We start from the raw sequence: 26,804 nt of genomic DNA, 5'->3' as shown, positions 1-26,804 counted from the left end.
AGGCAACCCAGGATCTGAAAAATCACACATCTCCGAGTTGCATAAGCCTCAGTAGGGTCCTAATATCACCTAATATCTCCATTTGGGAAAGGGGATCAGAAGAGTCTTCTTAGAATTGATTTTGAGGGATCTGGGGCAACAGGACTGGCAATAACATTCTCTCTTTTTTAGAGAGAAAGAGAGAGAGAAGGGTACACAAGCTGGAAGTGTAGAGGGGAAGGGAAAGAGAATCTTAGGCCAACTCTCTGCTGAGTGTGGAGCCTGACTTGGGGCTCAGTCTCACAACCCTGAGATCACAACCTGAACCGAAACCAAAAGTCGGCCGCTTAACCTACTGCACCACCCAGGTATCTAGGCAGTAACATTCTTAAGGGAAGATGCAAGAACCTCCTGTTCTCCGGCTTCCTTTTCTGGGTCCTAAAGGATATGAGTTTCTCAATTTTATTAATCTATCATCATTCACCTGGACAGTGAATCACCTAACAGGTAAGTCATATTCTACCCCCTTTTTTTTATTAGACCAATGGCTCTCACATTATAAAATACATCAGAATCACCTGGAGGGCTTTTTAAAACACAAATTACTGAGCCCCGCCCCCATAATTTCTGATTTGGTAGCTCTGGGGTAGGGCCTGATAATTTGCATTTCTAACAAGTTCCTAGGTGATGCTGATGATGCTGATCCAAGGACCATAATTTTATAATTACCTTATTAACTTATGGATAGGGAAGACGACTTCATGCTACTTAAAGCAAAGTTTCTCTGCCCTTTCTCCATGCTCAGGCTCATAACCAGACAAAGTTACTTTATGAGTCCAAGTTACATCTCCATAGCCTGACAGAACTTAGGAATTCAACAGAACAGGATGAGGAGAACATAGGGCATGGGATCCATTCTGCAGGAATGGCCTCCTCCTTAGAGTGGGGTTATTCTTTCCTTTGGGGATCCAGAAAAATGAAGACATTCTTGTCCAGCCATGTCACAGCATTTCCCACTTTTAGACCCATCCATCATGATTGCCCACCCCCCAACTCTCTGCCAGCACTCTTCCCCAGAACATCTTCCCCTAAACAACCTTCTCCTTAGGAGCAGGGCGCTGTTCTAGCTCACTGATGATGATGTGAATACCCAGCAGCCCATAAAGGGAGATGTGGATCAAGTGGCAAAGTTATGACTACTGAGGATAGTCTGTAGGCAAAGGGCCAGTAACCCTTGCTGGAAAGAAAATCATTCAGAGAGACCAGCCAACCAAGTATCAATATATGGGTCAGACTCAAGAGTCAAGGTTGGTATTAACATAATGGCATTTAAATGCCCAAGTGTTGAATCCTTTGGAAATCCTAGGACTAGTCCTCTTCCTCTGCTATCACTCTCCCTGATAAATAGAAACAACTAAGGGGATTCCTGACCAATCAGGGATTAAAGTTTCCTGGACTGGATAAAAGTCCCAGGCTTTTATTTCACTTGGACATCGAATCTACATGCACAATGACATATCATAAACTGCTTGTTTTGTCAAAGGTATTTTCATCATATCATCAGAAATTCTGAGTTTGCACTGCTGGCAAGTGGCTTGCAGACAAAGGTGAGTAAAATTCTGTTATCTGGGTATCCATTACCAGTCTATCCATAAGCCAAGGAATCCTTCCTTCAAGTGATATCTTGAATTGTGAAGAACCAGCTGAGGATGCTAGAAGCTACAGTAGAAACTGTTGAGAGTATGTAGCAGAAAGCAAATCCATGGACTGAAGCAGACATTCATGTGCCAGGGGTATAGGTTAGTATCACCACTATTTTAAATGGTGTGAAAAATGGGGGGACTGATTTTATCATACCCTCCTTCAGGCTGGTATTCAGATTGGAGGCAAGGCAAGAATAGTGTCAGCTTTAATACTTGCCAAGCTGGATTTAAGACTGAAGCTGACCTTTCTGGTCTAAGAAGGCACCCTACTACATACCTCCAGGTCTTATTGTGGGGGTCTGATGCAAGACAGCTGGGTCTGCAGAAGAGACCAATAGACTGGGTCCCCAATCTATAGTGTGGTGTGTCACAGAGCATCCAATACCCATTGATTGCAGGAAAGAATCAAGAGAAAAAAAGGCTCTAGGCTGCCTCTAAAACAGTGATATCCAACCAGGTTGCAGGTTAAAATTACTAAGAAGTCTTAAAACCCCTGATGCCCAAGCAACATCGGTCATCTCAGAATCTTGAGGTTGAACCAGGTACTAGTATGTACTTGAAAGCTCCCAGGTAATTCCAATGTGCAGGTAGGGCTGAGAAACTGCCCTGGGGCTAGGCCTTAACCCAGGTGTGTTTACAAAAAGGAAAATTGAAGCAGAAAAAGAGAATGTGCACAGTTTTGAGTGCACATTCTGAGGCAGGCCTCAGAGATGGGGTCAAGATCAGCCGAAACTTCTCCTGAGTGAGTCACCTCAATCAGGTAAGTCATTCTTGCCAGAAGAGGAAAGTGAGGGGGAAGAGACAGGCTGGGGCCTCCTCTCCAGGATTTTTGTCAGCAAAAGTGTGAGGAAACAAAGAGTATGCCAGTCCCCCTAAAAACAGTCATAACAGCTACATTGACTCAACTCCCACTGTATACCAGGAGCTGTTCCATCTACTTTTGTACACTTAACTTTGGAACAATCCTGTGAGGTAGGTCTAATTATCCCCATTTTACCAATGAGGAAATGGAGGCTTGGAGATGTTAAGTCACTTGCCAAGTTCAAGGAGTAACTGAGTCACAGTACTGGTTTGTCTGGCTACAGATTCATACACAGCTAGTTATTCTTCTAAAGAACAGAGAAACAAAACTCCCAGAGTTTTGTGTGTGCTTGTGTGTGTGTGGAGGATGAGGATCTGTGTTTCATTCAGGTTCTTCAAATGCTACAATTCGTCTTTTAAATACCCACACACATACCCATAAAATACTGTCTTTCCATTAGATGAGGCATACAAAGTTCAGGCAGAGTGGTCTACCTGGATTATTGGAGTGATGTCCTGTGTATAGAAAAGTCTGTGATGTCAAATGATGGGCTAAGTCCTCCTAGTGCCAGGAATTTACCCAAGCCCATTAATATTAGTGGTTTTCCTTCTCCCTTTAGGGGCTGCAAAAGAAATACTATTTTATATACATTTTCCCTGAAGCTTCCTAGAGTGTGAAAGTCTTGGCATTTAGTTAGAGATTTCATCATCTGGGCCCCCTGCCAACTGCAGTGGAATAGTTCAAACCTCCTGGCTATGAAGGCTCCTTGTCAAGGACCTGTGTACAGTCTGTTTTGCCAGGGAGTATGCTATTTGCAAGTCAGCAAAAGAAAGGTTTCTGTATTCCTCAAACATCCTAGTAGAAATAAAATCTTTGTGAAGAAGATGCTATACAGATTGATTTAAGCCACCTACTTGGCTTTCTCACAGAAGAATTGGCATGTTTAATAATATCTTTGTCCCTACCCACGTCATCCTAACGTAACTTGTGCATTTGACAAGATAGAAGGCAAAGAAAGAGCAAGAAGTAGAGGATGCTGTGGCCCCAGAGTTTAGGGAAAGGAGCTTAGGACCACGATGTCCACATTTTTTTGGCACTTCCCCAAAGTTCTGAAATCCATAAATAATGCTGCAGTGAGAGGATGTAAGCTTGAATGTGATTCAAGCTTGAGTTGAAGACCAGGGAGGCTTCCATCAAAACTATTTTTCTTTTGTCAGGAATCCTTCATAATGCCCCAGTTTTGTGATGCTATTTTGGTGGAATTAAATTTCAAACAGTCCAGAATTATGGAATTTGTTACATTATCCTTTGGTGACAAGGCCAGTCACTCTAGAGGCAAGCTTGTTAGGGACCCAAGAGGTAACCAGGGTATCAGCAGGAAGCAGGTTAGGAACTCTCAGCCTCTTGGTTCACAGTTCTGAGCATAAAGTGACTAAGCAGCAAGCCCCTCAGTTAGTCCTGGGTATGTCTCATACTTTTAAATTTAATTCCAAATATTGTCTGTAAAAAAAACTGTAGAGCCTCCAGATAGGCTTTAAACTTCTAGCAGACTAGGGGAAGAGGTCACTTTAACTTAGGTCTGCATTGCAGTTTTGCAAGGCCTGATCTATTTCTGTTTTTTTTTTTCTTACTCCATGGATATAATACTTGAAGATCCCAGCTAGCATCTTGGACTATCTATCAGGGTCTCTTCTCCTTGTAAGACCCTGAAATCTGATTGTAGCTCCCCAGTGCTATGAGAAACCTCTATTGAGCAACTCTACCACTTTCTAATCAATGAATGCCTCAAAGGGGAGAAGTTGTTCAGATGGCCTCACTTCTCTGCAGAATTTTGGCCTCTTGAGTTATTGCAGTCTCTGTAGCTCTAAATTCCTATGTCCACCCCACCACCACCATGAGAAACTAAGGAAAGCTCTGCTCAAATTCTCTGCCTCTTACAAGTCACTTGATGCTTGGTTTCTCAAGCTCTGTGTCCTGGCTGCTTGAGAATCAACAAGAAATGCCTTGAAGGTAAAATCAGTTTAGAATAGCAGGCTTGCCTCAGTGATTTCCCTTGTATCCAGAATTTTCACCAGTCCTATTTTCATATATCTCTCCAAAGCCTTCAAATACTTCTTTTTTTATTCAGGTGTCTAATTTTTTAGGGAAATTTGGTTGGTAATACACTAGTCTACCAATACCAGAATCCCAAATTAAGTCTTTTACAATACAGTTCACAAGTGTTTCAAACTGTAGGATCCTGTAGAGCAAAGATTCTTGACTTAAAGTATGGCAGGAGTTCTACAGACCCATGAAGTCCTGAAATTGTATGTAAAACTGGGTGAATGTGTGTAAATGTCTTCAAAGGGACATATGACCCCAAGAGTTAAGGACCACTGATGTAGAGTATCTACAGATACTTAATTTGTATTAAATACAAATTTGTGGGGTACCAGGGTGACCTCAGTCAGCTCAGGTCATGATCCAAGGATCCTGAGATCAAGCCCTACATCAGGCTCCCTGCTCAGCAGGGAGTCTGCTTCTCTCTACCCCCCTGCCTGCCATGCCCCCTGCTTGTGTGGGTCTGTCAAATAAATCAATAAAATCTTTAAAAAATTTTTATTTGTATTAAATAAAATAAACGTAACAATTACCTATATTAAATATCTAACTTATTAAATACTTTTTTTTGTTTATAAACATTTGGAATTTTATTTTTAAAAAAAACCATCACTACCATGAACATTGTTACAGTTAGAGGCCCTCTTGGTTCTCCACAATGATACTGAGCATGCTCACAAGGGGTTCCCATTGTTTAGTCTTTAGTTAAACAACCATCTTTAAAAGAAGGAAAAAAAACTCGGCACACTACCATTTAACTTGCTTTAATGTTTCTTCACAAATGGTGAAAAATACTAAAGTACAGACAAGGAATAATCATAATGTTGTGGCCAACATTATAAATATGGAATTATAAATTTAAAACATTTTCTGGTTTAAAAATTAAATCTGGTAGTCAATGCAGCTCTGCGGGGTCTCTGCGTCTAGTAGGGCCGGTCCCTGTGCTCCTGACGGTGCTCGCCTTTGTCCATTTTTCCAGGTCCTCCACGCCTGCCTCTTCTTCCTCCCATCTGTTCCATCAAAGGACCAGGGGGCCCACCAGGACCGCCTCGTCTTCCTCCGCCAAAGCCACCTCGGTCCATCCCCCGGCCACCACGGAAGCCCCCTCTGTCTCCACCGCGGCCACCTCTGAACATCCCACGGGGACCACCGTGGTCCATGAGGCCACCTCTTCCTCCCCACATGCCACCAGGGCCGCCTCTGCCACGGTCACCGCCCGGGGGCGGGAAGGGTGGTGGAAGGAAGGCTTCAGGCTTCGGGGCCTTACACTGGTTGCATTCTGTTCTCCAGGCGAAGTTCTGGTTTCCACACCCCGGATTGGGGCACTGCCAGTCCCCAGCTCGGTGCTGGACGTTTCCTCCTCCAGATGGGTTCCCTCGGGAACCCCGGGATCCTCTTGGGGGAAAGCCACCTCTGTCTCCTCCACGGCCTCCCATGCGACCCATGGGGCCCCCAGGACCTCCTGGGCCCCCTGGACCTCCACGGAGTGGCGGTGGCATCCCTCTGCCCTCACGGGGAGGCATACCACCCCGCATGCTGTTCATTGGAGGCTTCTTCCGAGCAAGAGAAACCTTAAGTTTGCTTCCTTGAAAATCTTTCCCATCAAACCACTCCACAGCAGCCTTGGCAGTTGGTGGGTCTTCATAGGATACTGTAGCATCACCTTTGGGCTTTCCTGTTTCCTTGTCCAAGTAGATATGGATCATGGGTTGTCCAGTTCTCTTGTTCATCTTAACAACTCCACACTGCTTAAAGAAGTCAGCCAGATCATCTAGAGTCACATTGTCATTTAAGCCTTGCACATAAATTGCACTGTTGTCAGAGTCTTCATCTGGATCTACAGGTGGGCCTAGATCAAGATCTGGTCCTTCATCCATGGGTCCACCAGGCTTATTGAAGCCACCTCGCTCTCCAGCGCCCATTCCACCCATCCTCCTCCCCGCCCACCTCTGCTCATGCCTCCACGATCAAATCCCCCTCTTCCCCTGCCCCAGTTATCAAGGCCACTCATGCTCCGGTTCTCTGCTGGTCTGGAAAATCCTCCAGACTCCTGCCCATAAATACCCATGCTACTGGGGTGGTCCTGTCGGAATGAATTCTGCTGCCCGTAGCTGCTGCTCTGTTGGCTATATTGACCTGGAGCCTGGCTGTAGGATCCAGTTTGGGGGGGATAACTAGTGGGCGGCTGCTGCCCATAGCTGCTTTGTTGACCATAGCTACTCTGCTGTCCATAGCTGCTCGGCTGCCCATAGGTGTTCTGCTGAGAGTAACTGCTCTGATCATAACTAGTCGGCTGTGTAGAGGAGTTGCTGGTAGGAGGATAAGATGGTGGTGCTGTGACTGGCTGCATGGGGTAGCTCCCAGGTACCTGGGGATAACTGTAGTTACTCTGTCCATATCCTAGGCTGGGCTGGTTGTAAACCCCTGTGCTAGATTCAGGTTGACTAGTCTCAGCGGGTTTGTTACCATCCTGTGGTCTTGCAGGTGCGGTGGCTGCTGGCTGCTGCCCATAGGCTGGGTAAGCAGGTTGAGTGCCATATGCAGACTGAGCTGCATAGGCGGCCTGGGTGATAGTGACCGTAGCAGTGGTGGTATCATAAGCACCAGTGCCGTACCCCTGGACAGGCTGACTGTATGCCTGCGGGGCATTTGGAGTAGTATAACCAGCGGGAGGCTGTCCATAAGAAGTTGCATAGGCGGTCTGCCCATAGGTCGCAGTGGTCTGAGCCTGGGTATAGCTGACATCAGTGGGCCGTCCATAGGTTCCATAGCTCTGCTGCCCATATGCCTGGGTGGTCTGTGCATATCCTTGAGTTGGCTGGGCAGTGTATGCACTGTAGCCCTGCTGGGCTGCAGCTTGGCTGTAGGTACTGTAATCCGTGGATGCCATTTTCTCTCCTTCCCTCTCGTTCTCTCAATGTCTGTCTCCCTCTCGCTTTCCCTCTCTAACTTATTAAATACTTAATTTAACATAATACTGCTAAGGTCTTGTCCCAGAAAATGGTTCTCTATACCTAGGGTCTAAATGCTTGATTTAAAGCCAATAAGTATTTTTCTATTATAATATTTCTTTTTCTGCCACTAAATAACATTACCATAATAATGCCATAGACCTCTTTAGCACTTGAATGAAGCTTATTTCTAGAACTGCAGTCTAAATTTAGGGAAAACTACCCATAAGACTGAAGTTTTTCTTTAGGGCTGTCAGACATGATAGCCAACACAGGACTATCATGATGGGAGTCCATTATGTCCCCATGTTTCCTTTGTAAAGGAAACAGGTAAAGGTTATAAATAAACTATGCTATATTTTCACAACTTAGGATAATAAATATTTTGCTTATTACCGTGTATCCACTTGAAACTCTTTGGACATCTCCTTTTGGACAGGCTTTTAGATATTTGTTGTAGAAAATATACTGCACATAAATCTCTCTTCTTTTTTACATATTTGGACATCACTGAATAAGATTAAGCTGTGGAATTGTGAGTCCACTGAAAATTAGCAAATTCACACACAAAGGGCAAACTAAACAAGCAGATTTCCACAGACTGTTTCCTGAATAAAGATGCACTCTAGAGAACAAGGCTAAGGGTAGAAACAGTATTTTTAGGTCCTTGAAAGTTTCAAAATGTTATAAAGTCTCATATTTCTTGCCTTGCTCTGACCAGTCTACCTTCTGAGGCTCCTGGCCTAGTCTAGGACTCAGCTGGTAACCGGGCTCCTACTGCCTTTGGAGATTCACCTCTTCCCCACCCAGTTCCACCTCCTCTACTACAAAATGACTGCCTGCCCTCCCTAGACACCATGCCACATTGAGACAATCTAACTGGAACCTCAAGGAATCTCACCTGGGGATAAAAAGGGGGAGCCAGAGAGTAATGGTGGCAGCACTGGGATAGCACCTGACACATTATAGGTATGAATGAAGGAAGGAAACCAATGTATGTGAGAAGAGGCCAAAGAGGAACTTAAACTCAGGAGCTGGCTATTTGGATAGTGGTTTCTACTCCTTCAGTTTCCCCTAAACTTTTCTCTGCTAAAGGACTAGGTGAGCTCTAACCCTTAGATTTGGTTCCTTTATAAATGTCATGATCTCCTTGCCTCCTGGGTCTGGAAGAACTTTAGGATCCTAGTTTTCTGGGACTATCTCTCAACTTTTCTCTTAACTTGGATCCTATTCAGAGTTTATCCTGCCTGCTCAATAGCCATTCCAGATCTAGAATGCTGAAAACATTTCTTAAACACAAAATGTTTCCTGGAATTATACTAAAATCTCTAGGAGATTTAACTATGTGTTTTTTACTTTATAGATCTGGATATAGACATTCAACATATATTTGGGGCCTGGAATAAGAGACTAAATCTATACTTTAAAATATATCCCTCTGAAAAAAATAATAAAAATATATTCCTCTGAGACTACTCAGAAAAAATCATGGGGTGGCACTAGACAATGGAGAGTTTAAGACAAATAAGATGTGAGGCTTATTTTCAAGAAATTAAGGCTTTTATACCACAATAGAATTTGGTTGCAAATGACAAATGGATTTTTTTTTAACTTATAGAAGTGAACTATTGAAATTCCTAGCCTGAAAGCCAACCAAAACCAGGAATAGACTGCTGCTACGACATGTCAGCCTCTCTCTGTAGGTCAGTTTTCTTCTCTTAGTCTTCTCCAAGTCCCTGAAAACATACTGTTAGCAGCATCCAAGCTTACGTGACCCAGCTTTGTCACAATACATGACCCAAAAACCAATTCCGGGAAAGAGTTCTGACTGACCCAGCTTGGGTCAAGTGCCCATTCCCAGAAATATCAGTAGGGTAGGCAGTTATAGATAGTATGATTGGCTCAACTTGGATCAAATGTCTAGTTCTGACCATTGAGCAGTGACCAGAGGACTGAGAACTATAAAAATACAACAGATCTCATTTAAATTGTATGTCTAAAGTAACTCTTGGCAGATAAAACAACAAACATCCACTACTACTTCCATATGACCATGTTCCTTTCACACTTAGAACATTGGAAGATAGGAGGATTTCCTAGGATTCTAGAGCTATTTGTTTTTCAATGTGTTATAACATTTTTCAAATGTAGATGCCTCTGCAGAGAAAAATCTGGATCTTTTCACTGTAAAGACCCCTCTGTTCTCTAAGTTGCTTATTATCTGTCTAGAACCCTCCTGGCCTAGGATGCGAACCACTGACTGGTCAAATCTCAGTTTTCTGCTCTTAGGAATGAAAATGTAAAAGCAAATGTTCTTATCTCTGATGGGCAAATTTCCACCTTCAAGCCCCTAAGGTGTCCCATGGACTCTGAAGCAGTGGTAGCCTATGAATGATAAGGAGATAGCAGATCTGAGTTCTGGCCAGATGCCATTATTTTTCCTATGACTCAGGAACACAATATGTGTATTTCACAGGTCACAGGTAGGATCATGGAAATGAGCATGTATACTTGAGGTGTGAAATGCCATGCAGACATAGGATGGTTGTTAACAAGTCTACTTGTGGTCTTTTAATTTTTAAAGATTTTATTTATTTATGAGAGACACACAGAGAGAGGCAGAGACATAGGCAGAGGGAGAAGTGGGCTCTTCGAAGGGAGCCCAATGTGGGACTCAATCCCCAGACCCGAGGATCATGCCCTCAGCTGAAGGCAGACACTCAACCACTGAGTCACCCAGGGATCCCTACTTGTGATCTTTTCTAGATCTTTTCAGGCTAGCCAGTTGGCCTCATACCCAGGAGCTCCCTCCATTTTCAGTCCCCACACCTGTCTGTTATGCCCACAGCTAACTTAAATCCCTATGGTCTTTGGGGTTGGCAGTAGAGAGTAGATGGCCACTTTTGCCCTTAATCTGAAGTGGGTTAAACCGAGTTATGCCCACTGTTCCCATGGTATAGGACTTGGTCCTGGCTAGGAGCAGATGCCGTGCCATTTCAGGACTTGCTGCCTTAGAATGAGCAGGGAGTGGGAGGGTGAGGAGAGAAAGGAAATGTTTCCCATCTGCTCAATCTGGAGGACACGGAGAGATCAAAATTTTGGCACAAAATGTTACCATAAGAGAATGACGGTTTTTAATTTTTAGTAACAGAAAAAGCTCTAGACTGGGAGGCAGAGAACCCAAGTTTTACTGTTGACTCAGCCACTAACTAGCTATGTGAAATCTTGAGACTGTAATTTCACCCTCATTTCCTTGCCTATAAAATAAAATATAAAATTCAGTAAATTGTATGTTCTCCTTCTAGCTTTAACATTTGATGATTTCCTTGCCTATAAAATAAAATATAAAATTCAGTAAATTGTATGTTCTCCTTCTAGCTTTAACATTTGATGATTTGGGTGCCTGTGCACAGGAAGGTGTGCAGTAGCAGAGAAGAAGGATATACAGACTCTGCCTAGATCTGTGGTTCCCAAGCTTGGCCATGGACCCCCTCAGAGAGAAGGCACAGAATTTTTTCAAATGGTTCTCAAATCCATACATGAGCCAAGCATCATTTGCAGACTGAATAAAAAGTATTTCACATAAATGTGTACTATTTTTACATTTACATAGTGCTACTGGGATTAATTAAATCCTAATTCGTTTTAAAGTTAAGTGTTACTCATTATAAAACTGTTTCTGGGATGCCTGGGTGGCTCCGTGGTTGAGCATCTGTCTTCAGTTCAGGGTGTGATCCTGTGGTCCCAGGATTGAGTTCGCATCGGGCTCCCTGCATGGAGCCTACTTCTTCCTCTGCCTATGTCTCTGCCTCTCTCTTTGTGTCTCTCATGAATAAATAAATAAAATCTTTAAAAAACTGTTTCAAACAAAGAAACACCAAAAGGATAACTACCATTGTTCCTGGGGAATATTGTTTGTTTGTTTGTTTGTTTATAAGAGTCCTTCTTACGAAGTGGAGAATCATTGATGAGGAGTAAAACTTACAGTATGGAGAGATTGTGCCTGGGATGTATTAACTACTGCCTTTTGATTGAAGAAATTAAAGCTAACTTAACATTAGACAAAATTCTATTTAGCTTTTAAACCCTAACCTCAACATCACTTTCTTTGTGAGGTCTCCTGGTTGGGTCACCATACTATCCCATCCCAACAAGATTAGATATAATATTAGCCAGGGACCCAGTAAGAAATAATGACACACTTGAATAAAGATGATCTGACAAAGACTTAATAAAGGACTATTTACTCAGGGATGAGCAATTTATAGGGGAAATACAAGGGCTAGGGCAGTACACAGGGTTCTAAGAGTAGAACTGTTACTTCCAGAGGCATGACAGGCTGAGAGGAGTGGTTGTTGGAACTGGTGAGAGAGAGTCTTGAGCAGAGAGTGGCCCTGAGTGGAGCTGTGACTTTTGTTGGAAGGATGCAGTTGGCCCAAAACCACACTGTAGGGAGGAAGCCAGGGGAATAAATAACCCCATTCATTCTCCTTGCCCAACCTTGTCATCCACTGCTGCCTGTAATGGACCAATTCAACCAGAGGCTGGAAGACAAGGGAGGAGTTTATTGATAAAGATTATGCAGGTCAGCCTCCCAGGGCAAAGAGGGGGGCAAAGAAGAGCTAAAAGTGGGTCTATAGGAACACACAGAAGAGACTCCCACTCAGTCACTCTTTTCTCACGGTATTCTGTACTTAACCTCTTTCTAGCACTTTCCATATCCAGTGGTAGTTATCTGTTGACATTTCCATCTCTCTCCCTACACTGTGGTTTCCCTAAGGGCAGGAACTATGTTCTGCTTGCTTCTGCAGTGCCAAAACCAAGCACAATGTAGGTCCCTAAGAAATATTTGTTGAGTTTCAATTTGAGGCAATGGTTTTGAAAAACAAGTGCCATATGGCTGGTATAGGTGGCATCTGCTGATGCTGCTGGATGTTCCTGGGACCCGTGGGTCCTGGAACACATCTCCTTTCCCCGAGAACCACATGAGATGAATGGAGAAAATCACACTATTCATGTGTTTGTGAAGTTGAGGCCAGTAAAGGAATATGTCAACCTCTTAATTGAAGCGTATAAGCGTATAATTTTAACACAAGTGACTGAAGTTCTAACCTCATAGAACTGATCTGAATCCTCTGAGAGTTTCTAAGAAAAAGAAAGGAAATAAGAAAGGAAACTTTCTTTTTCTTATTTCAAAATGTCTCCTATTAAATTAACCTCTCCTGTTTCCAGAATTACAGAACATTGGAGAGATTAGGGATAGCACATGTGGGAAAGTCTTTGTGCCAAGATCTATCAGATTCTGGAACAAGAAGGCCCTGCTTCAAAAACTGTTCGCACAGATTCAGTGCTCCAGAGGAACCTCTGAGAGATTGAGGGACAATGGGATTCTGTGGACAGAGCTCTGACCATCACATAAACTGATGATTGGGCCTTTTGTTCCTAAACACTTTTCTGTAGCTTCAGGTTGAGAAAATTTGCAAATGGGATGCAGACTTCCAGGACAATGACTTTTCCCTGGTTTCTGGCTGGGAACTTAAGCTAAGAGAAATGTGACAATTCTATCACGTAACCCAGGCCCCAGCCATAAGCACAGGCATGTGTGTGTGTGTGTGTGTGTGTGTGTGTGTGTGCGCATAAGCCCCATACATATATTCTCGAGTAATACTTCAAAATGTTTTAAATTCCTAAGATTAATTTTTAGTCACATGCAGGAAGTGTAGTACAAAGGTGAGAAGACTCCATAGCCGTTCTGTGGTTCTGTGAGAAGGCAGAGGAAAAATGTTTGGTGTGGACAGTTCACATGATCCTTATGGATGAGTGTTGCCCAGAAATGAAGAGAGCTGCTCAATCTTTCCTTTTGTAGATCATTCCTAATATGCACACACAAAGCCTTCTTCTCTAGTGTACCGTGCACTGGAGGAGTCATTTTTGTAGTGGTCAGACTAGTGATACTCTGATGGGTTGCTGAAGTGCAAAGGACAAGCTGCAACTGAGGGAATTGTATGTACAGAAGATGGAGGGAAAGATCATTCACGTAGCATCAGTGTATTGGCCAGTGGCCAGAAAATACAAAAGGAGACTCCAGATGCAAATTCTTTTTACAACTATGTGCAGAGAGACACAAACTCTATGCCCTTCTAAACAAAAGGGAAGAATCAAGCACAAACCTAAGAAAGAATCTGAGAAAAAAGTTCACAACTGCCTTGTTTGAGGCACTACAGAACCTAAGTAGTTCAAACCCAGATGTCCATCTAAAATTAAGAAGGTAGAAAAAAGGAAAACAGAAAGATAACAACAGAAATTAATGAGATAGGGGAAAAATGCATTGGAGAATATGAGCCAAGGAAAACATTGGTTCTTAGAAAAGATAAATAACACTGATAAGCTTTGATAAGATGATTAAGATAAAAAACAAGAAGGCACAAACAAGCAATATCAGTAATGAAAAGGGGCACATAACTAATGATGTTGCAGATCTGGGAAAGGTAATAGGAATATATTTTTAACTATATTATGCCAGCAGATTTGAAATTTCATATCAAATAGACAACTCCTTGAAAAATATAACTTAGCAAACTAACTCAAAAGATTACATGTCCTGTAACCTTTAAGATATTATATCAGAAGTCAAAAATCTCTCATTCTCAAATCCAAGGTCTATTAGCCTTACTGGCAAGTTTTGCTATCCTTTCGGTAAAGCCAATAATGCCATCATACCCAAAGTTTTTCAGAACATATAAGGCTAATATAACCATGGTTCTGAAACCTGAGAAGAACAATCCAAAAAAAAATTTCTGGCTAATATAACTTATGGACATATATGCAAGCAATTTAAATAAATATTAGCAAACTAAATCCAGCAGGTTACATTTAATCCAGGAATATGAAATTGATTTGTCATTAGAAAATCAATTAAAATAGGGGCACCTGGATGGCTTAGTTGGTTAAGCATCTGTTTTCTGCTCAGGTCATGACCCTGAGCCCTAAAATCAAGTCCTGCATTGGGCTCCCTGCTCAGTGGGGAGAGCTTCTCTCTCTCCCTTGGCAGCTCCCCCTGCTTGTGCTCTCTTGTTTGCTCTCTCTCAGATAAATAAATAAAATCTTAAGAAAAAAGATAATCAATTAAAATAACATCACATTAATAAAGTGGGAAAAATCATATAAGCATTTCAATAGATGCACAAAAAAGGCATTTGAGAAAATCAACATCATTTTGTTTATAAAAAATACTCTTTGCAAAATAAGAATAGAAGGATATTATATTGATGTGAAAAACTTACTTGTAAAAATAACTATAGCAAAAAATTTTTTCACATGTGAACTATTTAATGCACACCTTTTGTGATTAGAATAAGAGGACAAGAATGTCAGCAATTACAACAGCTATTTGACATTATACTGAAGGTTCTAGCCAGTGCAGAAAAGCAAGGAAAAGAAATCAAAATTACAAGTATTGGGCAAAGTATCTCTGGCACCTAGAAAGTCCTCGATAAATGCTGCTATTATTATTATAAAGATTTTTTTAAAAGTATTGGGCAAAGAAATACAAAATTTTCATTATTTACATTATATGACACATAATTGTATCATAGAAATTCAAACAATTCTATAAATTTTTTAATTTATCTCTATCAAGAAATATTAACAAACTTAAGATACAAAATCAGTTCACAGATGTCAATGTCAAGTGTGTTTGATACATTCAAAGAAACAGAAAAAAACTAAGCAGCATTTACAATAGGATTTTAAAGTACCTAGCAAAAATGTGTGAGACTTTAATAGAGAAAACTATACAAACTTAATTAAAATATATCAAAAGTATCTAAATAAATGGAGAAACATAGAATGTTCATGTATTGAAAGACTGTATGTTATTATGTAAATTTCTCAAGTTGATTGATAGATTTAATGCAATTCTGTTTAAAAATTCTATATGTATTTTGTAGGACTTGATAAGGTGATGCTCAATTCATGTAGAAATGCAATAAATAGCCAAGACACTCTTAAAGAAGATTAAGGTGAATAAATTTGCTCTGCCAGATATCAAAATATATCGAGCAAAAATAGACATCACCAGTGGAATTAACAAAGAGCCCAGAAGCAGCAATATATATGGATAATTGATATATGATAAAAGTGGGATTAAGGTGGAAAATAAGTGGTGCTGGGATAATTTAGTATCCAGAGAGGAGACAACGTGAAATTGAATCCCTATTTCTTACCACATATAAAATAAATTCCAGGCATATTAAGACTCTAGGTGTCAAAGTCACTTAAAAGAATACTTTGAAAAGAAAACATAGATATCTCATGATTTGAGGATAGAAAAGAATTTCTTGAACAAGACACAAAAAGCACTAACCATAAAATAAAATACTGACGAGTTTGCTGACATTATTAAAATTAAATGCCCCAAAAGACATCATATAAGATAGTGAAAATAGCAGAAAATGTTTGCAACACAAATAACCATTGAACAACCTATATCCAAAGTCTATAAAAAAAAAAAACAGCTAATAAGTAAAAGAAAAACCACTAAATAGAAAAATGAGCAAAATACTTAATCTGGCACTTTAGAAAAGAGGATATCCAAATGTCCAATAAATATAAAAAAGGACTCATTAATCATAAGGAAAACTCACTAAAACCATGATGTGATATCAAAACACACTTACCAGGTAAAAAATATTTGTAAGCCTTATGATACCAAATATTGACAAGGATGAGGAAGAGTAGGAACTCTCACTTACTGCCAGTAGGAAATAAAAGACCACTTCTGGAAACAGTCAAACAATGCCTAATAAAGTTGACTAGGCACATATATTTCAACCCAGCAATTCTACCCCTAAGAATACAACCTAGGGAAACACTTGCACATGGACTCCAGGAGATGTGTACAAGAATGTCCACAGTAACTTGGGTTCTAATAACCCCACACTCAAAACAGCCCAAATGAGCAGTAGAATGAATAAATAATTGTGGAGCACTCCTCATCAAAGAAAATAAATGAACTTCAACCACACTAAACAACATAAATATGTCTCTTAAACTGGATGTTAACCAAAAAACCAAGTCACCGAAGAAACTATCTAGTATGTTACTATTTTACATGGAGTTCAAAAATAGACAAAACTAAATAAAACATTATTTAGATATACATACAGAGGTAGTATTTCAGTTACTTATTGCTGCCATAATAAACCATGTAAAAACTTGGTGACCTAAAACACCAATGATTCTACTTACTCATAATTCTGTGGATCAGGGATTTACACAGAGCTTACCACATGGCTCACATCTGCTCCACATTGCCTGGACCCCCACCTGGGGTGACTCATATCTGGGGGCTGGCCAGGACAGCTTGACTCCTGGGTTGGGGTGGGGCAGTGGGCACCTAACTATAGCACCTTGGTTGGTTTCAGCGTCCCAAAAGAACCTATCTCAATGTTTACATAATGCTTATTATTGTCCCACTGATGTCCCAACAAGTGATATGGACAGACCCTGAAGTCATTGTGGGAAGAGACTACACAAGCACAGAATAAAGGAAGCTGTTTTTCATTGGGGGGTCACCAATGCAATGGCCCACTGCCATTGGTGAAGTAAGAGAATGATTTTCTCAAAAATGGTGGTTACTTTTCAGGAGGAATGAGGAATCCAATTAGGGAGGAGCACAAAGAGAGCATCTAGCATATTGGCGATGTTCTATTTCTAAACTGACGGGTAGTTAACATAGGGCTTACTTCATTCTTCTTTAAATATAAATAGAAATTCCACATGATATAAAATTATGCAGGCATTAAAATTTACATTTGTATATATGCAAATAATTTACAATGCAATGTTTGTGTTATATTATTAAATGAAAATCAGGGAAGTATATATGTTTATTATAAAGATCCCAATTATGGAGGTGCCTGTGTGGCTCAGTCAGTTAAGCATCTGCCTTCAGCTCAGGTCGTGATCCTAGGGTCCTGGGATCAAGTCCTGCGTTGAGTTTCCTGCTTAGCGGGAAGTCTGCTTCTCCCTCTCTGCCTTCCACTCTCCCTGCTTATTCTCTTTCTCTGTCAAATAAGTAAAATAAAATCTTAAAAAAAAAAAAAGAAAAGAAAGATCCCAACTATGTATCAGAGCTGTTGAAAAGCTGGCGGTAAATAAATCTCCATGCCACAGTGGCTTCTCAGCATAGTAGCAAAACCATGATCGATGCACATTTTCTTATTCTATTTTTCTATGCTTTTGGAATCCTTAAAACTTTATGGGGGTAAAAATAAGAATGACACCTCCCACAAAATGAGGGATTCCAGTAATCCCTACACTTCCCTTGAGTGGCTTCACTTTATCATTCTTGTTCTTTTCATCATAGCTACCAGAAGTTAATTTCTGGAGCACAAGGTATCCCAGGCTTTTCAGAATAGACTCTGATAAAAATTAAATCAGAACCACTTGAATTAGTTCTCAGACATGAATAGTATTTGCCAAGCCCTCGATTTTGGTGTTCAAATGGGAACTGTCAGTCAGAGAGGGAAAGGGGCAGAGGGGACAGAGAGTGATGAATTGAGGTGTCTTGTAGCCTCTCTGTTTTGAATCACAAGATACCAAGAATTTGGCAGTGTGGACTTTTTCTTTAGGTCATCTACAAATGCTCCTTCTTCTGATTTATAATTGGAGGAAGTTAATTCTAAGACCTATGGGAAGTTATAGCGGAGGAGGGAAAGGCAAGTACTGTATAACCTAATAAGTTTAGAACTTGGGCCTTGGTACCCAACTTTTCCACTGTACAACTTTGTACAAGTTACTTAATCTCCCCATGCCCCAGTTTCTTCATCTCTAAAATGGGACCATAATAGTGCTACTTCACAAGGTTGTTGGGAGGATTAAATGAGATAATATATGTAAAGTGCTTAAGCACAGAACCTAGTTCATCAAAAGCACCCAATAAACAATAGTTATCTCTATTGCCAGTCTGCATGAGGCATTCACATGATCACAGCAGATGCCTGCGTAGAGCCTGCTATGGGCCAGCACTTTCCTAAGAGCTTCACATGTATTGACTATTTAATATCACACCTAATCCTCATGACACCTGGGGATTAGATACTATTATCTACATTTACTGATGTAAAAAAAAAAAAAAAAAAAAAAAAAAAAGGAAGGTCTAAAATCTGCAACCTGCCCAAGGCCACAGAGTTCCTGAATAGCAGAACAGGTTATCCACAAACCTATGATTTTAACCTCCCTCAAACCCATCTTGGTGGGTGCGCTCTTGGGATGGTTGGAGCTGGTGATGGTTAAATTGCCTAACCCTAAGGGGCCTCAGTGACTTACTGTCACCATCCGGTGAGAGATTGGAAAGAGATATTGGAGAAAGGCATTTTCCCCAAGGCTCAAAGAAAGTCTGAAAAAAAAAAATCCCTCCAACTAGAGTATGAATTCTCAAAAAAAACTTCATTTCATACCTCTAAGGAATGTTATTTCCCCCAATGCCCCCACTCAGCCTCAAGTACATTTTCAAATCCCTGGAGTATTTATACAAAAGACTCAGGGGCTCAGGTGGGTTCTCCTGGGTTGCCTTTTACTCCAAGGAACAGATGTTGCATAATGGAACTAATAGGCTTCAAGTTATATGAGCAGCAAGACTAACATCTTCTGTTAATAATGCTGTGAGTGATAAGAGCTCCCATTGGGCTATTATTACTCATAGTGAGACATTGACTTTACTCTCAGAGTCTCAAAAGCACTTGGCTGATCTGAATTAATTAAGCCATATAAACCTCCTGAGAGGCAGAGAGAAAACCTGGAAGAAAAAGAGGTGGGAGAAGAATAGGAAAGTGTTGTCTGGGATGCCTGGGTGGCTCAGCAGTTTAGCGCCTGCCTCCGGCTCAGGGCATGATTCTGGAGTCCTGGGATGGAGTCCCACATCGGGCTCCCTGCATGGAGCCTGCTTCTTCCTCTGCCTGTGTCTCTGCCTTTCTCTGTGTGTCTCTCATGAATAAATAAACTTTTAAAATCTTTACAAAAAAAAAAAAAAAAAGGAAAGTGTTGTCTGAGATGAGCCTCCCCAGTGGACGGATAATATTACTGCAAGTGAACCTCACCAGCATAGCTAATGATACCCCAGGGGAAATTACAAGTCATTTGTAACAACAGAAATTACCACTGACAGTGATTAAAATGCTAGGATCTTAAAATACTCAGAGCTCAAAGTGTCCTTAGAGATCATCTGGCATAATCTCTTACTTTAAGACTAAAAAAGCCAACCACTTAGATGAGTGAGAGCAGAAGGTAGACCTGCTGATCCTCAGGATTCTTTCCTGCTGCTGGCCTTGAGCTACCCAGGACCAATCATTGAAACTCCCTGCAGCAGGAGGTGCTGTGCCCAAACCAACTTCCCCCAGAACCAGCGGCCCCAAAGACTCCAGGTGTTTCATAGAGCTCTATAAAGAGCTGCCAAAAAGCATAGACCATTCTGCACCTGAATGCAAAGTACTCGTCACCCAGTGACAAAGGCACTCCCTTTGGTCCATTAAAAAGGAGAATAACGGAGTGAGGTCTTTCTGCTATATAATAGTCCAGAGGTGCATCCAGCTGCACCCTGGCCCAAGCACACTTCTCTGTAGAGTGCCAGGAGACTCAGGGACCAGCATGTCTTCTGATCCTGCTCCTGGAGAGTCCCAGCCCCTTCCAGTAATTTCTACTGGGAATCACCCATATCCTTCACATCATATCCATTAACATACCAGCTCTTCTAGACCCTTTCTGGGTTATTTTTCACCAAATACATATGGATGTCTTTCCATGTAAGTACACAGAGATGAACATTGTTCTTTCTAGCGACTGCATGGTATTTTACTGCACAGGTATACTGGGATGTAATCACCAATCTTCCTTTGTTGTTTCCAATTTAGGTCCTTCCCATTGTTCACAATTAAAAACATACAGCAGTGACCAATTATACATACACCTTTGCCCACTTTTATGATTATTTCTTTAGGATAAATCCTTATAAATGGAATTGTCAAATCAAAGAAGTTGGACTTTTTAAATGTTTTTGACATAATCTGCCAAATTTCTCCCCCCAAAATGGTGTCACAGTGGGGTCCTACAAGATTTCTGAGGTTAATCATTAATGACTTCAAATAGTTTTCTTGCTTTTCATCCAGCTTATTCCAATAGAAGCTAGCAGCCAAGTCAAATGCCAAATGGTACGTTTACCAGAAATCTAAAGAGGATGAACAACTTTCTGTAAATGGTGATAGCTTTGAAGAAATGAGGAGAGGTTACCCCTGGAAGCAGTGAGATAAAGGTGCTTTTTCTTTATTATGCATCTTAGTTTTGATAAAAACATCATTTTCTTTTGGTAAATTTCCAGTTTGGGATACTGATTATTTCTGCATGGTGAAATTTGAAATATTATTATTCCTTATTTTGCTTATCAGTATTTTCTAATATTTTTACAATGTCCTTGTAATACTAGTGCAGGTTTTTCAACTTTGGCACTATTGACATTTTGGTCCAGATGATTCTACATTGTGGAGGGCTGTCCTACGTGGAATAGGATATTTCGTAGCTTCCCTGACCTCTACCCATTAGATGTCAGTAGCACCGTCTGGTTGTGACAACCAAAAATGCCTCTAAATATTTCCATATATCTCTTGGGGGTCAAAATTTCCCCCAGTTGAGAACTGTTGCTAGTGTAATAGACAAGACCAAAAATAATAATAAACATTTATAGTACTCTGTGCCAGATGCCATTCCCAGTGCTTCAGGAGTATTATAATGTTGATTATTTTCAACAATCCTTTGAGGTGGATAGTATTATTATATCCATTTTACTCTAAAAGGAAACTCAGAATAGAGAGGTTGAATAACATGCCCAAGTTAATTGCCATGAAAAATTGAGAAGTCCAGATTGAAATCCAGTTGACTCTAGAGTCTGTGTGGGTAATCATTTTTCTGAAGCTGCTACCCACTGAAATACTTTTAAAGAATCTTTCGGGGGATGCCTGGGTGGCTCAGCAGTTGGGTGGCTGCCTCTGCCAGGCAGAGGAGCCTGCTTCTCCCTCTGCCTATGTCTCTACCTCTCTCTCTCTCTCTCTCCCTTTCTCTCTCTCTCTGTCTCTGTCTCTGTGTCTCATGAATAAATAAATAAATCTAAAAAAAAAAAAAAAGATTCTTTTGGGCACCTGCATGGCTCAGTGGTTGAGCATCTGCCTTTGCCTCAGGTGGTGATTGAGTCCCGCATCAGGGTCCCTGCAGGGAGCCTGCTTCTCCCTCTGCCTATGTCTCTGCCTCTCTTTCTGTGTCTCTCGTGAATAAATAAATAAAATCTTTTTAAAAATACTGTTTTGAGCCATTTAATTCTCTACAGAAAATCTTATAAAATATTTTTAAATACATACAATAATTCAATGAACATTCATATACTTATCACCTAAATTTAATGACAATCAAGATTTGACATACTCAATTTATTTGTCCCTTCCTTCTTTCCCTCTTTCCTCTCTTCCTTTCTCTCTTCTCTCTTCTTGACTCTTTTCTCCCTCTTTCCATTTCTTCTCCTCTCCTCTTTTTCCTTTCTTCCTATTATATCATCTTTTATATAGTTCTAAAAAATATGGATATTTTCCTACATAGCCATAATGCCTATTATACCTAACAAAGTCAACAAAAATTCTTTATCAATCAATATTCAAATTTTCCCATTTTCTCAAAAATGTCATTTAATTTTGAAAATGTCCAACTTTGGACACTAAGAAACCTAAAGCAGTATTTCTCCGTATATTGTATACAGAAACTAAAAGAAAAGGGTAGTCATACAAGTGAAATTCATAGGCACTCTCTACATGGTTTGAGGTGAAAATGAGAGGAAAACATGCAGCCCACAACCACAATAAAGATCCTATTGCTGGTTTTGGGATACAAGTCCTGACATGAGAAGGAACACAGTTGATTATTAAAGTTAATTTTAATAACAGCAGGAAACTGGGGCTAGCCTTTAGAATTTCTCTACTCAGCTTTCTCAATGTGTATTTATGATTTCATTTTAGTGCTTGTTGATTTACTTCCATTAGCCCCTAAAAACCCTGACTCTTTCTTTCTGTTGTACTTAAAACACAGTAGAAATTCCTCACGAGTCTGTGGCTAAGGACTAGTCCTCAAGATGTTGAAGACAGTACAAATTGGTCTTACTTTATTTGAGGGCAGGAGGTCAAAGAAAGCAGAATTCTTTGGAGATTGGTAGGAATCATGGCTACACCTTCACCCCACAGCCACTTGCTGAAATGCAATAAGGGCAAAAAGCAGAACCCTCGTATTAGTTTCTTATGGCTCCTGTGACAAATTGTCATGCACTTGGTGACTTAAAACAGCATACTTTTTTAAAATTTCATTTTTTTTCATCATGGTAAGTATACTTTTTAATCATCATCCTCCATTTCACCTATTCTCCCACTCACCTCCCCTCTGGTAATCATCAGTTTGTTCTCTATAGGTAGGAGTCTGTTTCTTGGTTTGTCTCTTTTTTTTTCCTTTGCTTATTTGTTTCTCAAATTCCACATATGAATGAGGTCATATGGTTTGTCTTTCTCTGACTGACTTATTTTGCTTAGCATTATAGTCTCTAGCTCTATCCATGTTGTTGCAAATGGAAAGGTGTCATTCTTTTTTATGGCTGAAAAATATCCCATTATGTATACATATATACACACACACACATATATATAATGTATTTGCATACATGTATAACGTATATAAACATATCACCTCTTGTTTATCCGTTCATCGTTCAATGGACACGAGCTCCTTCCATATCTTAGCCATTGTAAATAATGCTTCAACAAACATAGGGGTGCATATATACTTTTGAATTAGTGTTTTTGTATTTGGGGGGTAAATGCCCAGTAGTGTGATTACTGGATCATAGATAGTTCTATTTTTAACTTTTTGAGGAATCTCCAGACTTTTTTCACAGTGGCTGCCCCAATTTGCATTCCTACCAACAGTGTATGAGGGTTTCCCTTTCTTCACATCCTCGCCAACACTTATTTTTTGTGTGTTGATTTTAGCCAGTCTTGTGTGAGCTGGTATCTTATTGTAATTTAGATTTGCATTTCTCTGATGATAAGCAATGTTGAGCATCTTTTCTTAAGTCTTTTGGCCATCTGAATGTCTTCTTCAGAGAAATGTCTATTCATGTCTTCTGCCCATTTTTTAATTGGATTAATTGTTTTTGGGGTATTGAACTGCACTAGTTCATTATATAGTTTGAATACTAAACCTTTATCAGATGTATCACTTGCAAATATCTTCTCCCATTCTGTAGACTGCCTTTTAATTTTGTTGATTGCTTCCTTCACTGTATAGAAACTTTTTATTTTGATGTTGTCCCAATACTTTATTTTTGCTTTTGTTTCTCTTCCCTCAGGAGACATATCTAGAAAAATGTTGCTATAGCTGATGTTAGAAAGATTACTGCCTGTACTCTCTTCTAGGATTTTTTTATGGTTTCAGGTCTCACATTTAGGTCTTTAATCCATTTTGAGTTCATTTTTATATATGATGTAAGAAAGTGGTCTCGTTTCATTCTTTACCTTGTGGCTATCCAGTTTTCCCAGCAGCATTAGTTGAAAAGACTATCTTTTTTCCACTGTGTAATCATTCTTCCTTTGTCAAAGATTAATTAACCATATAATTGTGGGTTTATTTCTAGGTTTTCCATTCTATTCCATTGATCTGTTTTTATGCCAGTACCATACTGTTTTAATTATTGCCATTTTGTAATATAACTTAAAATATGGAATTATGATACCTTCAATTTTGTCTTTCTTTTTTGAGATTGCTTTGGCTATTTGAGGTCTTTTGTGGTTCCATAAAAATTTTAGGATTGTTTGTTCTAGTTTAACATGGCACACATTTATGCCCTTACAGTTATGAAGGTCAGAAGTCAAAAATCACTGGTCCAAAACTTAAGTGTTGATGAGGCAGTGCTTTTAGGGAAGAATCATTTTCTTGCCTTTTCTAGCTCTAAAGCTTCGTTCTTTGCATTTGCATTCCTTGGTACTTGGCCCCTTCCTCCATCTTCAAAGCCAGCAGTATAGCATCTGCCCTGGGTTACATTACCTTATTCTGTCACAGCTCCCTCTGCCTCTTTTTTTTTTTAAGATTTTATTTATTTATTTGAGAAAAAGAGAGAGAGCACAAGCAGGGGAAGGGGCAGAGGGAAAAGAAGAAGGAAGCAAGCTCCCTGCTGAGCAGGGAGCCCAATGCACAGCTCGATTCCAGAACCCCAAGATCCTGACCTGAGCTGAAAGCAGACCCTTAACCAACTGATCCACTCAACACCCCTGCCTCCTTCTTATAATAACTTTTATGATTACATTTAGAGCCCATCAGATTAACCCACGTTAATCTTCCCATCTCACAATCCAGAATTAATCACACCCTCAAAGGCCTTTTGCCATATAAGGTAACATTCACAAGTTCAGAAACTAGGATCTGGAAATCTTTGGAGGCCGTTATTCAACCTATCACAGTTCTGCTTGAGCACAACTCATCCCAGTAGTAATACCACTTATATTTTGAGACCACAGAAGTTTTACATGTGTTTTTCATTTGATTATCACAACAATCTTTCAAGTTGGGCAAAGTTTATGTTCTCCCAGAAGCAAACCCTGAGGTAGGGAGTTAAGTGCATGTCATTTATTTAAGAGGTGACCCTAGAAGCGCAAGCAGAAGGAGAAAGGGAGGGGAAGGAAGCCAATAAAAGGTGTGGTATCAAGCCACAGACAAGTAACTACTACTGTGGAAAACTGGAGCTCTACCACCTGGTAGACTAAGAGAAAGTATAGAGACTTCAATTGGATAACCAGAGTCTGAAGAAGCTGAGGCTTAACCAACTCCCCCATGCAGCCTTGATGGAGAGCAATTCAGAGGATATTAACTCACACTTCTAGCTTTCCCTGATCCGGAGGTCAGTATTCTCCCAAGGCCAGAAAAAGACCTCAGAATCACAAGCGTCTTCAGCAAGCAACCTAAATGGGGAGGTGAATGCCCGGAACATTGGCCAGGGCACTAGCAGTGTTTGCTATGTTCCCATTTACTAGTGAGATCCATTTATTCTTTCACCAAATATGTCTTAACTGCTTGCTTACTCTGGGCCAGACAGCATGCCAGGTGTTGGAGCTTACAAATGAATAAAGAGACAAGTTATCATACACTATGGTAAGCGCTATGCCAGAATTATAAGTATTTGTGCTTGACACATAAGGAGTTTGCAATTAAAAAATCGTTTTTAGAAATAAAGTATTAAAAGCACAGAAGACCTCTGCCTGGAATTCAAATGTCCCTCTCCATCATTAGAGCCAAGCACCCAAATAAGGCACTGAGATAAAATAGGGTAAAATACCAAGTGACTGGGCCAAGGTAACCTGGTCTATGAACAGCTGAACCAGGACAAGAATTCACATTTTCTGACTCGTAAGCCAGAATTTCTTCCACTCCACCTTAAGGCCTCTGGGAGATGAGACCTCACACCTATTGCAATGCCCAGTACATAGTAAGTACCCAGTGTCCCTGTGAAATGGAAAGACTGCGTTTGGTTGACCATGAGAAAGGAAAAGCATAATCCACCACAAAAATGGCAAGGGACTTTTCTTTTGGTGAAACTGTTTAATCACCTCCCAAATGCCCCCCCCCCCTTCTAATACCTTCACATTGGAGATTAGGTTTCAGCATTTGAATGTGGGGAGAGAAGCAGGGACACAAACATCAGTCTATGGCACTACCTCATTTCAAGCTTGCTGAATTAGCAGAACAATTTTCCCATGAGAAGAGTCAAAGCTGAACTGAATCCTTTTTTTTTTTTTTAAGGTTTTATTTATTTATTCATGAGAGACACAGAAAGAGAGGCAGAAACATAGGCAGAGGGAGAAGCAGGCTCCCTGCAGGGAGTCTGATGCAGGACTTGATCCCAGGACCCTGGGATCATGACCTGAGCCAAAGGCAGACACTCAACCACTGAGCCACCGAGGTGCCCCAAAGCTGAATCCTTATTCCCTATGGGCAGCTTGCTTCTAGGCAGAAGAAGAAGCCAAGCAAGCTCAGTTATGCTTCCCAAACTTACCAGGTAGATAAATAACTCACCTCCTGGGTATGGAGAGAGGCTAAGATCATATTAAGAAAAATGCCTCATTACAGAAATCAGGAGTAGGGAAAAAGCCTTTCTTCTCTAACACTATGAGTGGGAAGCAGAGACCCATCAGAGAC

General features: G+C 40.6%; 1 pseudogene; it reads right to left on the bottom strand.

Moving 5' to 3' along the window:
• Positions 1 to 5,507: 5,507 nt before the first annotated feature.
• On the bottom strand, positions 5,508 to 7,474 carry LOC121495551 (annotated as a pseudogene).
• Positions 7,475 to 26,804: the final 19,330 nt, after the last annotated feature.

This window comes from Vulpes lagopus, chromosome 7 (genome assembly GCF_018345385.1).
Source record: "Vulpes lagopus strain Blue_001 chromosome 7, ASM1834538v1, whole genome shotgun sequence".
In the NCBI taxonomy this organism is placed as follows: Eukaryota; Metazoa; Chordata; class Mammalia; order Carnivora; family Canidae; genus Vulpes; species Vulpes lagopus.
The sequence above is the reverse complement of the archived record's forward strand: the minus strand, read 5'-3'. Positions and strand labels throughout refer to the sequence as shown.